This window comes from Macaca nemestrina, chromosome 2, assembly GCF_043159975.1.
Source record: "Macaca nemestrina isolate mMacNem1 chromosome 2, mMacNem.hap1, whole genome shotgun sequence".
Classification (NCBI taxonomy): Eukaryota; Metazoa; Chordata; class Mammalia; order Primates; family Cercopithecidae; genus Macaca; species Macaca nemestrina.
This window is the reverse complement of record NC_092126.1, coordinates 11,760,430-11,772,480: the sequence shown is the minus strand read 5'-3', so window position 1 is coordinate 11,772,480 and position 12,051 is coordinate 11,760,430.

Here is a 12,051-nt window from a genome sequence, read left to right as displayed (position 1 = left end):
GTAGGGGACGACTGCTCATTTATCGCCAGACTCTAATGGCGGGTCTCCGGGCTGCAGCTCGCAAGCCCACCAATTTGGCTAAAGTATATTCTGTGTTACAAGGTAAGACAGAAAGCCCCGCTGTGTATTTAGAGAGATTAATGGAAGCCTTCAGACAGTTTACCCCTATGGACCCGGAAGCACCGGAAAATCAGGCAGCGGTAGTAATGTCCTTTGTAAACCAGGCAACACCAGATATTAAAAGAAAACTCCAGAAATTAGAAGGTTTAGAGGGAAAGCAGATTCAGGACCTCCTTCAGATGGCCCAACGAGTTTATAATAATAGGGATACTCCAGAAGAAAAACAGTTCAAGGCAACCAAAGAAATGACCAAAGTCTTAGTAGCAGCTTTCCCCCAGGCAGGAAATGGCCAAAGCAGAAAGCAGAAAAAGCAAGGCCCTAGGCAAGAATTAGAAAAAGATCAGTGTGCTTATTGCAAGGAACGTGGCCACTGGATTAAAGACTGCCCAAAGAAACGGAGACCAGCTAACCCTACCTCCGTACTCATTACCCAGGACTCTGACTAGGGAGGACGGGGTTCGGACCCCCTCCCCGAACCCAGGATAACTTTGCAAGTGGAGGGGTCCCCAGTTCGCTTCTTGGTCGATACTGGGGCAGAACGCTCAGTCCTAACCAAACCAATTGGAAAAATATCTAAGAAAACATCCTGGGTGCACGGGGCCACAGGCATCAAAAAATACCCCTGGACAACCCAGAGGACTGTAGACTTAGGAACGGGAAAAGTCTCCCATTCCTTCCTAGTCATCCCAGAGAGCCCCTGCCCTCTACTAGGGAGGGACTTGCTGACAAAGATGGGGGCCCAAATCCACTTTGAGCCAGAAGGGCCCAAGATAACTGATTCCCAAAACAGGCCAATATCTATCCTGACTGTCACCTTAGAAGATGAGTACCGACTCCATCAAGAGCAAAAGCCCCCCGATCAGGGAATTGACTCTTGGCTCCAGCGTTTCTCTGAAGCGTGGGCAGAAACTGGGGGCTTGGGGCTAGCTAAACATCGACCTGCCATATTTGTGGAAGTTAAGCCAGGGACGGACCCGGTTCGGGTTCGGCAATATCCTATGCCCCTGGAGGCAAGAGAAGGAATTACGCCCCATATCCGCCGACTCCTAGACCAGGGAGTCCTACGGGCTTGCCACTCATCCTGGAATACTCCACTGTTACCTGTTCGTAAACCCAACAGTACGGACTACAGGCCAGTACAGGATTTAAGAGAAGTTAAAAAAAGGGTCATGGACATACATCCCACTGTGCCCAATCCATACACCCTTCTGAGTGCCTTACATCCCAAAAAACAGTGGTATACCGTTCTTGATCTAAAAGACGCTTTCTTCAGCCTTCCTCTGGCTCCCAAAAGTCAAGAACTCTTTGCATTTCAATGGACGGATCCTGAGAGGGGCATCAACGGTCAGCTAACATGGACCAGACTGCCACAAGGGTTCAAGAACTCGCCAACCCTGTTCGATGAAGCCCTTCATGAAGATCTGGGTGAGTACCGGCGGCAACACCCTGAAATAACTCTTTTGCAATATGTTGATGATCTCTTAATAGCGGCCAGGTCCCCGGAAACTTGTGTTCAAGGGACTGAGGACCTCCTGAAGACTCTGGGGGAGCTAGGCTACCGAGCCTCAGCAACAAAGGCTCAGATCTGCAAGTCGGAGGTAACTTATCTGGGGTACCTATTAAAAGGGGGGCAACGCTGGCTAACCAAAGCCCAAAAGGAAACAGTCCTATGCATCCCTAGACCCCAGTCAACATGGCAAGTGAGAGAATTCCTGGGGTCAGCAGGGTTCTGTAGGTTATGGATACCCGGATTTGCTGAGTTAGCCAAGCCCCTATACCAGGCAACAAAGGAACGGCAGCACTTCAATTGGACGGAAGAGGCTGAGCTGGCCTTTCAGCAAATCAAAACTGCCTTGTTATCAGCCCCTGCGCTGGGGCTCCCTGATGTCTCCAAGCCCTTCCACTTATACGTGGATGAAAGTAAGGGTGTTGCAAAAGCCGTGTTAACACAGTACCTAGGCCCCTGGCAGAGGCCAGTTGCCTATTTGTCAAAAAAATTAGATTCAGTGGCTGCTGGCTGGCCACCCTGCCTCCGGATAATCGCAGCGACCGCCCTAATGGTCCGAGACGCTGATAAACTTATCATGGGGCAAGAGTTGCACGTTATAACCCCGCATGCCATTGAAGGCGTCCTCCGGCAGCCGCCGGACCGATGGATGAGTAACGCCCGGCTCACCCACTATCAAGGACTGCTGTTAAACCCCCTCAGAATAACTTTTCTGCCCCCAACCTCTTTAAACCCTGCTTCACTGCTGCCAAATCCAGACTTGGACGCCCCGTCCCATGAGTGCACTGAGATACTGGCTCAGGTGCACGGGGTGCGAGAGGACCTGCAAGATCGTCCGCTCCCCGACACAGAACTCACCTGGTTCACTGATGGCAGCAGCTACGTCCACCAAGGCCAGCGGTATGCAGGAGCGGCTGTAACGTCAGAGACTGAGGTAATCTGGGCGGAACCCTTGCCTCCAGGGACATCGGCCCAAAGAGCCGAACTGATAGCCCTTACACAGGCCCTCACCCTAGGGGCAGAGAAAAAACTAACAGTATACACGGATAGCCGCTATGCTTTCGCTACTGCGCACATACATGGGGCCATCTACAGAGAAAGGGGACTATTAACAGCCGAAGGCAAATAAATAAAAAACAAGCAAGAGATCCTAGCTCTATTAACTGCTTTGTGGAAACCAAAGAAATTGGCTATCGTACATTGCCCTGGGCATCAGAAACCAACTACGCCAATTGCTCGAGGCAACTTCTTAGCCGACCAAACTGCAAGGAGCATAGCAAAAGCTCCCAGTCAGCTCCTCGCGCTCCAGCTCCCCGATCCTGGCCCGCGAAATTTGCCATGTTTTCCCGACTATACCGAACAGGATCGCGAATGGATGAACACGCTTCCCCTAAAACAGGTTAAAAATAGGTGGTGGACTGATATAAATGACCAAACCATCCTACCAGAAAAATTAGGACGGCAGGTGTTGGAACACATCCACCGGACAACCCACCTGGGTGCCAGGCGAATGATGGACTTAATCAGGCACGCCAAGTTTAGAATCAGGCGCATAGCTGAACTGGCCAGCGATGTCACAACAAATTACAAAGCCTGCCAACTAAACAACGCTTGCCCCCAAACCCAGACCACCGCAGGAATTAGGTGTAGAAGAACTAGGCCTGGTATCTATTGGGAAATAGACTTTACTGAGATAAAGCCTGGAAAATATGGGTATCAGTACTTACTTGTCTTTGTAGATACTTTTTCAGGATGGACAGAAGCGTTCCCAACTAAGAGAGAAACTGCTCAGGTTGTAGCAAAGAAAATTTTGGAAGAAATCCTCCCCAGGTATGGCTTTCCCGTCCAAATAGGGTCAGACAATGGACCAGCCTTCGTTGCTAAGGTAAGTCAGGATTTGGCTTCCATTCTGGGGGCAAATTGGAAATTACATTGTGCTTATAGGCCCCAAAGCTCAGGACAGGTAGAAAGGATGAATCGGACTCTGAAGGAGACCTTAACTAAATTGACCATGGAGACTGGTGCTAATTGGGTAGTACTTCTCCCCTACGCTCTGTTCCGGGCCCAAAATACCCCTTACAGACTAGGCCTCACACCATATGAAATCATGTATGGCAGACCCCCACCCCTGGTCCCCAGTCTAAAAGATGACTTACTCAAACCTGAAACTGAAAATGTCTCTGAGCTCCTGTTCTCCTTACAAGCCTTACAGAAAATTCACCAGGAAATTTGGCCCAGACTACGAGAACTGTACGAGGCAGGACCTCCGCCGATGCCTCATCCGTTCCAGCCGGGAAACTGGGTCCTAGTCAAGCGCCACCGGCAAGAAACTCTTCAACCCAGGTGGAAAGGACCACTGCAAGTACTCCTGACTACTCCCACCGCTCTCAAAGTAGAAGGCATCGCTTCGTGGATCCACTACACACACGTCAAACCAGTGGACCCAACATCCGACCTTCTCGAGCCATCTGGAGCACCGGTTACATGGACTATAGACAAAGCTAAGAACAATCCCTTAAAGCTAACCCTGCGCCGTCATCCCCATAGCCGTAACCATGTCTAGCTTACCTATGCTTTTATGCCTTATGCATCTGACTCTCCTCACTGCTGCGCCGTCTAATCCCTATGTCTGGAGGTTCTGGCTCTATGAGAACAAAACTCACCCCGGGGAAACCCCCCAAGCGGGTAAACTGCTAGCTAGCGCAGACTGCCCCCCCTCAGGGTGTAATACTATAGTTTACCTCAATTTCACTAGGTTCCAGATTGCCCAACCAGCAATACCCATGATCTGTTTTGAATATGATCAAACTGAATATAATTGTAAAAATTATTGGTGGCACCAGAGTGCAGGTTGCCCATATAGCTACTGTAAGACACACTCTGTCCGATACTGGAGAGAACGACAAGGGTGGTATTTTTACAAAACTGAGTCTCCCGTCACTTACACTTGGATAATTAGAGACCCATGGGACTCTCGGTGGACAACCCCACAACATGGGGGAGTATATTACTCATCAACTAGTACCTGGCCCAGTAGCCATTTATATCTGTGGAGAAGTCTAGTCCAGATTCAACCCTTAATCCACACACAAATCCACAGGCAAGAAACCAAGCTATCACAAGACTTGCAGCCCTTCTCCTGGCTAACTCTATTACGGGAAGGGCTAGCATTCGCCAACCTCACTGGTTTAGGCGACCTGTCCTCTTGCTTTATGTGTGCAACCCTAGGAAGACCACCATTAACGGCTGTTCCTCTATCCTCCCCTCCCACAAACTATACAGGTTTTAACTCATCGATAGTCACGATACCCGATGTGGCCCTGCACCGTGACCCATACCAAGAGAAATACCCCTATTGTTATTCGGCATTTAGCAACAGCCTCTGTAACCAATCGGCTACATACCCTAATAGTCCCATATATGCTCCCCCTGGTGTGTTCTTCTGGTGTAATATGACTCTGTTAAAAACTCTGTCCAAAAGCATCTCTGACGGACAGTTGTGTATCCCTGTTACCCTAGTTCCCCGACTGACACTGCTAACCCCGGCAGAGTTCATAGGCTGGGCAGGGACCGCCCCAACTAAAACTGCGCGACATAGACGAGCAGTTTTTCTACCACTAATTGCCGGAATATCCTTAACCACCTCTGTCGTCGCAGCGGGGTTAGCAGGAGGGGCCCTACAACACTCCATGATAGAAAACGACAAGCTGTTACAACAATTCTCTGTTGCTATGGAAGACTCCGCCTATTCCCTAGCCTCCCTTCAGCGGCAGCTCACCTCCCTAGCACAGGTCACCCTTCAAAACCGCAGAGCCTTAGACTTACTCACGGCTGAGAAAGGAGGTACCTGTATGTTCCTCAAAGAAGAATGCTGTTTCTATATAAATGAGTCAGGGTTAGTTGAGGAAAGAGTCCAACGCCTACACGAACTAAGCTTAGAAATGAAAAAGCAACAATTCACTACAGCCGCTAACAATTGGTGGAGCTCTTCAATGTTTTCCCTTCTGGCACCCCTTTTAGGCCCCCTAATGTCTTTACTACTTCTATTCACTATAGGCCCCTGTGTGGTAAATAAAATTTTACAATTTGTCAGAGAAAGGTTTGATACCATCCAACTAATGGTCCTCCGTAGCCATCACCAGCCTCTCCTGCACCCAGAAAGTGAGGCTATATTATAAGACTCTGGAAATCCAAGATTGGACATCCAGTTACTTCTGAGAAGGTGGAAATGAAAGGACACAAAGATAGATGTGTACCCGCCCCCCACCCGCTACACCCTTGTTCTGCTCTCTAATCTTTGCACATACCAGAGATTTTGTAAGTTCTGAGGCAAGGTCACAAGACGTGTTTAAGTAAGATAAACTCTTGCTGCCATAAACCTGCTCTCCCGCCTCAAAGTTTGAACCAAAATATCAGAAATGGCAGGAACCAATCATAGTTAGCCAAATCGCCTTGTTCAAACACTAGCCAATCATATATCTGATTTGTATAATAACTCTATGCCCACTTTTCTTAGACTATATAACATTGTTCGGAGCTGAGTGGGGGAGCTCTCCTGCCCGTCTCGTTTCACGAGCGAGGGAGAGTTCCAGGTTCGAACCTGTAATAAAGATCCTTGCTGCTTAGCTTTGACTCTGGACTCTGGTGGTCTTCTTCGGGGAATAAATGGTCTGGGCATAACATATGCATCAGGTAACTCATAACTTTTGCTGGTGTTTGGTTTTGCTTTATTTATTATATACAAATTCCTGCACAATCTTATAAAGCCTATTTCTTAATTTTAAAAAATTATACTTATTGTGTGAATGGGGCCTTTTTGCATTGTATTTCTCATTTATTACAGGTGGAGAGGAAAGCTATTGCCATTTCTATTTTAATTTTCTAACCAACCACTCAAATGAACTCTCAAATGAGTTTGAATGGTCTTTTATGTAATCAGGTCGGTGCAAAAGTAATTACTGCTTTTGCCATTGAAAGTAAATTTCCCTATATCTCTCCCCACTACATCTTTCTCTTTTTGTCTCTCCTAACTGTCTTTCTTAAATGAACTGTCCAATGTTGCTAGGAATGGGAGTCGTTGGGATTCAGAGGAAAATTCAAGGTTTTTCATTGCCCAGGTCTATAGAGCAAGGGAGTTCTGAGAGGTACCCCAGTGAATTATTTGGGTTGCGAACATAGAGTTCACTGCTTCCCCATCCCTTGTTCAACAGCACACTTCATTTCTCCTTGTGATGAGAATTAATCACCCAGCCCTCAGGTATACTTTATGCAAATTGGTTCAATAGCATAAGGAGATCTAAAGAGTCAGATAGACCTCAGCTTCCATTTTCTCAAAACAATGACACATTCCCTAATGGAAGCATTTCTTGTTGGGTACTAGGCACTCCAAACCCACTGAACTTAAATCTACAAAAATAGTAAACAAATTTCCACAATTGGGTTATTAGGTTTAGTGATGAGAAAAGCCACTTCCACCCCTAGTTCCTGGACACGTACATTCTGGTTGTGAAAGAGATGACTCCATATTTTGGCAGTTGTTTTCCAGCATAGTTAACGTTCACCAGACAGCACCCAAACTCATGCATCGTTTTTTCCTTTGCTGATTCCTTTATTTAACTAAGCCCCTGGATGACGAAGCACATAGTAAGACCATAAACTCATTGCCTTTCTTGTTTTTCCATAAAATTCATCCCTTGGTCAGGAGCAATATCATGGGGGAATACTATGGTATTGGATAAGGCATTCTGTAAGTTCACAAATGGTGGTGTTGGGAGATGAGCTTTGAGCAGAGAAGCTAAATGTATACCTAGAATTTGTGTCTATCCCTGTAGCAACCAAAAACTATCCCTAGCATGACAGGAGGGGTTCAGTGTTATCTACCTACCACCAGATAGCCAACTTCCCTCCACCAAATGTCTCAGATTTGGCCCCAACTGTTGGCTAATTGTTCACTCCCCAGTGACAGAAACCAAGTCAGCCATGGTGACAGGAAGAACATGTTGAGCTAATGAATGGCCTCCATCCCTGCTGCCATGACTGCTCTGTCCATAAGCTCTTTGAGCATGCACTAGGCAGCTAAGTAAGAGAGACTGATCAACATTCACAAGATGGGTCATCTTGTCACCTGACCCTGGTTTGAGTTGACCAGGGACACAATGTCTTTACAATCTGTGCCCATTCTAAGAGGTCCATCCATACACCCCAAAAGAACTTGTCACCGTGTATTCCAGCTTCATTCTTTGCAATTCCTACCCACCAGCCACTGTCCAGAAAACCCTTCTCACCTACAGAGAGAGAAAAGCCAGATATACTATCCAGAGTTTTCTCCCAGGAGGATTTTCCTTCACCACTATCTTTCGAGGAAGGAGGGTTGGTAACAGATTCTTATTAGATGGGAACTGGCATACTTTGCAGATTCTACATTCTTCTTCTCCATTGAGAATAAGTTTCTGGCCTTCAGAAACTCCCCATGTAGCCACAGGTGTGGACTGAGGAAAAGTAAATGAAGGTGTTGATAGTGCTCTATTTTTAAAGCAAGTTGTTTTTACATGAGTGTTCATTATTAATATTTTCTTTTATAATTTCCATTTTATATATCTTCTTTGTATTTATTCAAAAGAAAGAAGAAGGGAAGGAAGGAAAAGAGAAAGAAAGGGAGGGAGGAAGGGAGAGAGGGAAGGAAGAAGAAAAGGAGGGAACAAAGGAGGGAGGAAAGGAAAGAAGGGAGGGAAGGAAGGAAGGAAGGAAGGAAGGAAGGAAGGAAGGAGGCAAGGAAGGAAGGAAATTATGCAAAAGATGTCCAAGAAAAAATAAAATATGACCAGTTAATTAAGCTAGTGGTGATTTTCTGTACACTTGTTAGTAATGGAAAACTGACTTACTGTTCAATATCAATTTGGAGAGCAATATTTTCATCACTCACTAAATCTCAATTTCCTAAACTTTAAAATGGAATTTGTAGTACTGGATTGCAGAATGTTAGAGAGTCTAGAAAAAAGGAATATAAAGAAACTAACATATGTTTAAGCACATAATTATTGCTTATTAGCAATATTAAGAGAGTTTTTGGCCTGGCGTGGTGGCTCATGCCTGTAATCCCAGCATTTTGGGAGGCCAAGCCAGGCAGATTAGGAGGTCAAGAGTTCCAGACCATCCTGGCCAACATGGTGAAACCCCATCTCTACTGAAAATACAAAAGTTAGCTGGGCATGGTAGCACATGCCTGTAGTCCCAGCTACTTGGGAGGCTGAGGCAGGAGAATTGCTTTAACCCAGGAGGTGGAGGTTGCAGTGAGCCGAGATCACACCACTGCACTCAAGCATGGCTACAGAGCGAGACTCCATCTCAAAAAAAAAAAAAAAAAAAGAGAGAGAGAGAGAGTTTTTACCTAACAATGTGTTATTATAATATGTCATGTTCTATTGTTATAACACAGTTACATCACATGTTTTTTTTTCAAATTAATAAGCTTTAAAAGTCTGATGAGTTTACTAGTAAAGTCTCTCTTGATTCCGTGGTTCTTGCAAACAAAACATAAATTCTAAAACTGTCAGTTTTCAAGGATCATAAAGTAGGACTTACAAGACCAAATGCTTGTCATCATTTTGATTTGTTTTAGAACTTCTGTCTCATTTTTAAATTTATGCTGTTTTACATATCTTCCTCTGGGCATTAGGCATTGTGTCTATAGTTTTAACAATGCTAATATTTAATTTATGTGTTCAGCAAATGAATAGCATAATTCAGGCACCCACATGGAAAAAAAGTCCAAAGAACTTCAATAGCACTTTAATACAGTTATATTAATAAGAAAATGGGCAAATAGAATATTCACATGGGATTTTTTTTGTGATGATATTATGTAGTTTTTAAAACTACCAGCTAGACAATAAAGTAGCTAGTTGTGGGTGGGTGAATATATCAGTAAACAGGAATAGACTCACAGTGCAGGAAGGATGCTCTAAGAATGGTTAAAAAAAAAAAAAAACTCTCTGAAGGCCTGATATGGCCAAAAAGGAAATAGAGACCTAGGGCAGTGAATAGATTTATTATGTTATTTTTGCCATGCCAAATTATCTTTAGTTTTATATCAGTAGCTATCACAGCTCTAAGTCTATATCTAGAACCTCTTAAATGAGGACGATGAATGCTCTGATTTGTAAAGCTTTAATAATGTTAGAGGAAAAGACTGCGTGAGAAAGAAGGGTGACCTCATGATGCCTGGTCTTTCCTGGTTCACCAGGAAAAAGAAAAAGTCTTTATGGAAATGACACGAATGGAACGAACATTCATCTTACAAAGGAAGAGTAGAGAACTCCTCTGACTTTCTGCTGACATGCTCTTTCTCCAGCCCTTGGTTTAGTCACTAGAGTTGGGCCTATATCGAAGACTGCTGTAAATACCTACAACAGGTGGCTCCAACTGATCCTGCCAAGAAAAGACGCTGTACCCAAGACATGTTGCCAAAGGAAGCTTTTAAAACATCCAAGTGAAGGAAAATGAATCAGAAAAGTACACAGCAGCTCATGTGTGGCCACCTCAATGGAAATGTACGCCATGAAGGAACTGAAATCTATCGATTGTGAATCTCTGGAAGGTCAGAGTAAAGTGGAAAGAAGACTGAGCAAATATCCAGAAGATCCTGATTTTTGACTCATTTCAATATTTCATCGGATTTGTGAGACTGAGTAAGACACTTGGCTTCCCTGAGACTCAAATAGGGATAATAACGGTCAGAATAGGTTGACACACAGTAAGCACTTGAAAGTATTATTTGCCATAATGAGTGTTTTATTACTATAATCTTCCAAGATTATTGTGTTGAATAAAAATGCATATCTGAAAGCCCTTATAAGTTGTAAAGCATTATGTAAACATAAGGAGCCCTGTAGCTTATTGTAGATGACAATATCAGTATTCTACCTGGCTATAGTTCTCCAAGCCTTTAACATTCAGATGATTTAAATATTTTCCAGGGTACAACACTAAGTGGAAATTTTAAAGCACACGTCAAAATCCTTTCCTTTATAATGACTGCAACTAAGAAAATAACTACTTATGTATATGGACAAGGATAGGATGGAAACATGAAAAGATGAAAATAATCAGATTTGCTAATGGTAGTAGAAATGAGGGTTATTCATTTTTATGTCTATGTGTTTTAATCTGTTCCTTAAATAAAAAACAGCTTCAATGTAAAAATAATAAAACACAGAAACTTAAGCTAAGAATTGAGATTTTCATTGGGTGTACACAGATGACCTACATATAGTAATAATGATAATAACAGTAGTTCAGTTTATTGAGCACTTTCTATGGATTAGGCATGGTGTTGAGTGTTTTACATACATAGATCTGTTTAATCATCACACCAACACTATGAGCACACAGGAACACACGAAGAAAATAAAACTCACCAACAAAGTCAGAGTTTCCAGTTGGCAACTGTAGAGTACAAAAGTACTTTGTGTGTAACGGCCTATGAAAATATTGGCTCATTTAATCTGGGGAAAACAAGTGGATTAGCATTCTTCCAGCTCTTTAGTGGTTTTGGAAAAATTAAAGAAAAATATTAAGTCACTGATCTGAGTATTTTCACTTCTGTCTCATCTGCTCCTGCCCCTAGTAGGAGCTGCACCAACTTCCCATTTTCTCGTGCCTACCTGCATGCTCGCTCTGTTGCCTGTAAATTCAACGACAGAACTTGAACTTAAAAGAGCACTGAAACACAATTCAACCCTCAGCCTACAGATGAGGAGTAAGGCCTAGAGAGATATGGAGGAGTTCACCAAGTTTGGGTGGAGAAAAGAACTGAAATGGCCATGGAGGCACCTGTCATCAGTTACTGAAAAAGGAAATACAAGTAAAGCAATGGCTCTAAACACAGCCATGGGCCCCTCAGGTACTATTCCACAAAGCACAGCTAACTTTCCAGGAAAGAAGGAGGGTCCAGAAAGTACCCTTCTTAAAAAGCGCAGATAGGCAGACTGGGGAGCCTCAACCACATCCCATCTCCAACATTACTAAACTGAAAGTAAAGTCAGCTCTAAGATCCTTTCTTATTCTGTGCATCTAATTTTCTTTGTCTTCTTTCTTGTTTTTCAAACTGATGTTGCTGATATTATTGGACATATCTAAAATAACAAAGAAATGGAAAACTTTACAATTTGGAGGTCAAAAACAAAATGCCTATTATTGCTTTGTTCAAAGGATATGAGGATGTTTCACTGAAGTTGATGGTAATAAGCATTGCTGACTCTGCAGAAACCCAGCAGATTTTCAGTTGGAAAATCATCATGACCTTCTTCAACAACAATTTTTGAGCACAAACCGTATACCCCAAGCTGGGCCAAGCATCAGCACTGTAGAGAGTAATTAGACATAATCCCTGCCCTAGTATAGAGAGTAAACACTCAGTGATGATA